Source organism: Corapipo altera, unplaced genomic scaffold (assembly GCF_003945725.1).
Source record: "Corapipo altera isolate COAL_440 unplaced genomic scaffold, ASM394572v1 22, whole genome shotgun sequence".
NCBI lineage: Eukaryota > Metazoa > Chordata > Aves > Passeriformes > Pipridae > Corapipo > Corapipo altera.
The window spans coordinates 239,185-244,554 of NW_020884886.1; the positions used below are offsets into that span (position 1 = coordinate 239,185).

At 48.5% G+C, this 5,370-nt stretch overlaps 1 protein-coding gene across 17 annotated transcripts in view; it reads left to right on the forward strand.

Annotated features, from left to right (window-relative positions):
* The first annotated feature begins 1,549 nt into the window (after positions 1–1,549).
* ADD1 (adducin 1) overlaps positions 1,550–5,370 on the forward strand; it is a 63,776-nt gene continuing 59,955 nt past the window's right edge. For 3 of the 17 annotated variants that reach the window (XM_027642960.1, XM_027642961.1, XM_027642958.1), the window contains exon 1: positions 1,557–1,696. The gene's annotated coding sequence lies outside the window, so the exon portion shown is untranslated. Of the gene's footprint in view, positions 1,697–2,185; positions 2,275–5,370 lie in introns of those variants that run through there. The other 14 variants (XM_027642951.1, XM_027642955.1, XM_027642957.1 and 11 more) reach the window with 9 other exon arrangements.

Consider the following 5,370-nt stretch of genomic DNA (forward strand, 5'->3'; position numbering starts at 1 on the left):
GAAAGGAAAGGAAAGGAAAGGAAAGGAAAGGAAAGGAAAGGAAAGGAAAGGAAAGGAAAGGAGAAAGGAAAGAGGAAAGGAAAGGGAAAGGGAAAGGAAAGGAGTGCCAAGATGAAGGAGCATTTTGACAGATAATCAAAGAGAAGACACTGCATGAGGCAGGTGGCTGGAGCCTGCAGGTCCAGAGCAAGGACAAGTGTGCTACCTGGGTTTAACATGGGGACAGGAAGGTGAAGTGACTTTAATCCTCTAGGCTTACAGCAACAGCTCTTACAAAAAGATGTTCAGACATAATTTGCTAATCATTAGTAATTACACAAACACACATCCTGTTGTGGAATGGTTTTGACTAGGCAGATCTATGTCCAGCAGGGCCTTTTTGTCAGATGTGCCATAATCATTCTGCATCATCACTTGACAACCAAACCATCATTTTTGGAGGCTGAATTCACAGATAAGTTTACATATATCTCTATGGCCTGTTTTCCCATTCTGAACAGTAAACAGATGAAGATTAATCGCCCGAAAGTGAGAAGTAGGTAAGTGGAGTGTGTTTCCTCAGTGGAGCTGGTTGGAGCAGGCTACATTCCTCCCGTATTCCACGGGAGGTGTCTCCCGAAGGCACCCATCAGGTTCTGCTAGCTATAGTCTGCTTCCTTCCCTACTTATGGATAACTTGGGGGTGGGAGTTACAGACAGCAGAGCAAGAGAGCTCAGTGTTTCTGAGAGCATGTTCCCAGGCACCCAACTCTTCATTCGGCAGGCAGAATTCTATACAACAGTTTCCAAAAAGAAGTGTAAATCAGCAGTCTTAAAATGATAGAGCAATGATAGTAAAAATGTACAGAAAATGATGACAGATAACAGAAGAAGTTAAGTTTACAGTTGGTGCTTTACTTGCAGTGACTGTAAGAAACTGTGAGATTATAAAAGCTACACAGGATTCAGAAAGATCTCAGGATTCAGAAGATCTAAGGAGATAATTTATAAAGATCTAATCAGGCCTCCTAATTAGACGCGACGTATCTGCTCTTCCTGAACCAAGCGCACAGCTTCTCCTTAGCCTGGAATTCAACATCCGCAGGATATTCCGCCGATTAAACACCTTCGGGTCTGACAGGTGTCTCTAGCCCTCACCAGGGCAGTTCTCCAGCTCGACTTCCGCGCTCCCGGCCCGCCCGGGCCTTGTCCGAGCTGGCAGGATCAGACACCACCACCGAGCCCTTATCGCACCGCGTCCGGCCTTTAGCGGTATCTGCCCGTCCCTATCGCCCGGCCCGCTCCGCGATAAGCCTTGCAGGTGACGCGCCGCTCCTCTCCGCACGGATCCAGTGCCACAAGAATCCCCTCTCCCTGTGTCCCAAGCTCTTCCCGGCCCGTTCCCTGGGACCCCCCGGCGCTGCCGGAGCCGCGGGACCCGCCGGGGGCGGGGCGGTTGCACCGACCCCCGCCCTCCTCCCACCCCTCCACCAATGGCAGGGCCGCTTGCTCGCCGGGCTCGCGCCCGCCCGCCAATGGGCGGCGCCGTTGTTGGGCTTGCGGGCTGTGGGAGCCGCACCCTGTCGGGCGGGGGCTGCTCGGTGCCTGAGGGGGCGGCGGGAGCGGCGGGAGGCGGGGACGGGCGGAGACGGCGACACAGGGACAGAACACTGGCCGTCGCGGCCCCTTCGCTCCGACCCCTTCTCTCTGCCCTCGGGTGAGCGCCGCGGCGGTGCGGGGGAGGCTGAGGGGCGCAGCCGGCGGCGGGCAAGCGGCGACGGGGTGGCGGGCGCTGCGCGGAGCGCAGGAGGGGGCGGCGAGGAGAGACGGGGGCGCAGCCGCTGGAGCCGGCTCGCTCAGCCCGGAGGGGAGCGCAGAGGGGCCTGCGTCTGCCTGGAAAACGGCGAGGGGGGGGAACGTGTGTTCGGAAAAACCATCTGCGTGCGGGTGCCCGCCGTGCGCGGCTGCGGCGGGTGCGGGGTCAGCGGGGCGGCGGGGGCGGGACGGCGCTGTGCGGGCGCTGTGCGGGCGCTGTGCGGGGTGGGCGGCGGGGCTGAGCTGCCGGGGGCGCGCAGGTTGCTGCCAGCCCTCCCTCGGGGGACGCGGTGCCCAGCCCGTGCCCGCCGGGATGCTGCGCTGGAATCTCCATCGCACCGAGCGCTGCTGCGGCTGCCGGCGCTGCCCCCACCGCCCTCTGGCTTCACCTGCCCCTTCCCCCGGCCTGCGAGGTGAGCCGCCGGCGGTGCGGGGCGAAATGCGGGCATCGCAGCGTCCGAGTCATCGCCCGCAGAGGACGTAGGAGCGAAGGAGGGTTTGGGATGCGCGGTATTGGGGGTTGGCGGGGCACCAGCACCGGCAGCAGGCGGGCAGTTGTTTTGTCTCATCTGTTGGAAGGGGTGTTACATTTTAGCGTTTTCAGGGTCTGCTTTTGATACAGAATGTCACGTGTCTTTCTGCGCGTAATTAATGCGCGCTCTCTGCGCTGCTTTTAAGGTTGATTCTTAATCTATGTTGGCTTTGGTTAAAACTAGCAATTAGGGAGGGGGAAAATCCAGTCAAGCTGGAAAAATATCCATGGCTGTGCTGAGATGGGGGCTAGGAGTAGCACGGCATTTAAATCTTTCATGAGATGCTGCTGTAGCTCAATGGTGTAAGCTCATTGCTGGCTTTGTTGTATTCTCTGCTTTTTGGAAAGTTGCGTAGGTCACAGCATTATCGTGTACCAGGGGTGTGCTGTTTTCTTGCTCCGTGACTTACGTCTTTATACAGAGCTTTACAAAACATGTCTACCTTCAGCTTGTGAGTTCTCAAACTGCAACTGCTGCTGGATAATTCCTGTACGCTTTGCTGAAAGCTACAGGTATCTCCATGTGCACAGGCTGTTTACGGCTCTTGGAACGTGACTGAATGTGCCACCGGAATTCTTGGCAGTTCTTCACTGCCACAAATTCGTTCTTTTCTCCTTTTTTTCTTTTTTTTTTTTTTAATGGAGCACAATAATTTGTTTTAAAAATAAAGAAATACAGGCTGTTTCTAAAATAGGCTTCTGTTTTTGTTAATTAAATATCTCGATGTAACAATTCTGTATCTCAGTAAGGAAATATTCTTTTAAGAGCAGTTGTATAATAAGTGAGGAAGAAATGCAGCTATGGACTAGACTTCTGGGGCAGGTGGCTTTGGTGTTTCTTTATATTCAGTAAGCAGATTTGATTCCATCTTGTAAAAATAGTCTTAGGTGAACGTAGTGATCTATGTAATTTGCCTCAGTTTCAGAATTTAAGCTTGGGGGGGTTTTCTTAGGAGAGTTTTGAGGAAGAGGCAATAGCAAGTTTACACATCTTTACTGTAGCAAGATAATAATATATGCATGACTATGTTTGCATGTTTAAGTATCTTGTAGTTTTTCTGGAGATCTGTTTTCCATACGAGGTTCCACGCTGAGAATAACGCTTTTTAGCCAAAAGCTGTTGTGTTGACTGAATGTTTTCTTTCTGTGGTTGACTGTTATAAAATGGTGTGAGAAATCTGAATCTTTGTGCTTCATTTGAAGCAAGTATTTTTGCTGGCGTGTTGCACCAGTAAGTTCATTAGAGTACGGTTCACTAATGCTGTGGAGTGAAGAAGGTCATTTACTGCATCAGTATTTTTCTGTGACAGCTCTTTTTAGGTGTCTCCAACAGAAAATGACTCAACTGTTCTCATTCTTCGTGTTTTGCCATCAGTGTCACATTGAGGTGTGAGTGGGGCTCTGAATAACCTCCTCTAGTGGAAGGTGCCCATGGCAGGGGGGTGGAACTGAATGGTCTTTAAGGCCCCTTCCAACCCAAACCAGTCTGTGAATCCATACGTGGAACTGGATTGTTTGATGAGATTATATAGAGAAAACCCATTTGAGCACTGAGACTGACAGAAGTGGGGATGAAACTACTTCATTCAAGTCTTGGTTTTTGAAGGGTAATTTCGCAGCATGAACTGCCCTTAATAAATCTCATCCAACACTCCGTGACTTGCTATGGGAGGAGAAAACTGAATTTTGAAGTATCCAATTTTGTTAATAAATAGAGTAAAATAATAGAACTGGAGGTTTCAAAGTAGGGGAAGGCCGCTTAGTGTGTTGATGGCTCCTACACATACAACTTGTATGGGACAAGTGCTTTCTGAGGAGGCCAGGCAGTAAATCTTGTACCCACTGCTCTTCTGACTGGGGGAGATACTTTTCTTAATTATTAAAGAGCTGTAGCAGTTGGGAATAGTGAGTAATTTATAAATCCCAAACTGTTGCTGTGCAGATGAGTCAGTCCTGCTCTGAGGGGAAAAATGCCCAGTAACCAGACTTGCCCACTGCTTCTATGAAGGAGAGAATATCAGGGTGGTTCTGCTGTGCAACGGGGACGCCTGAGGCGGGAGGACATGGGGTAAAAGTCACGCTGAATTTCTGACTTGGGTGGCTCCTAAATTAGAACTTGCCCTCGGACCATGCTGCGTGGCAGAAAGCAATCTCTGAAATATTACTGTATTAGTAATTCAGACTGTAATTAAGTATTTCTTAGGCACTTTTGGAGTGATGTGTGCTTTATATTTGAGAAGTGTTGTGAGGAGATGTGAATGTAAGTTTACTCTGCTTATTCCGTTGTGCAGGTCGCTTGACATCTGCTGAGGAACTTGTCTAAAGCTCTTCTGTTAAATTATATGTCTTCTAAAGTAACAGATTCAAAAGCCAGGTGTATTTTAAAATTAGTAGAAGTTCCTAGATTACCCGAGTTTGGCAGTTTTCATTCATATAATTTAATCAACCTTCTCAGGGGAATGGGAAAATATTACCTGGTCTTGCTACGTATTCAACATTTTTCTTCAGAAATACTGTTTTTGGTAGGGCTGGGGGTAGTAGCTGTGCAAACCTGCTAGTAGAGAAAGCTGTAAAATGTGAAACATGTAAACCAGTTTATTTCCTGAGGAAAGCTTCTTTTCGTCAGAGGTAGTAATGCTTAAAAAGTGCTGGTTTTACAGATATGTTGATCTATGACAATTTTTACTTTAAAATTAAAATTTATGGCTACTTTTCCATCACTTTAAAGTATTGTGTGTACAATAACAGAGTTCTGTAATAATTTAAGTTAACATCTGTTGCCATCTCAGTAAGCATCTGTTATTTATTTAGAGTGATCTTGATAATCTTCAGTCAAATTGAAGCAAATAATTGATTTCTTTCCTCACCACTCAGAAGATGTTGTTTACTGTAGCCTTGTCAGCTCAGAAATTTTAGTGGTTGGTAGTTGCAAACATTGTAAGGGAAGAGGCTCCAGGAAATGCCCGTTTTAGAACTCCTGCTTTTCAGCTCAGGTACAAGCTGAGATGATAAATAAGCTGAGATGATAAATAAGCTGAGATGAT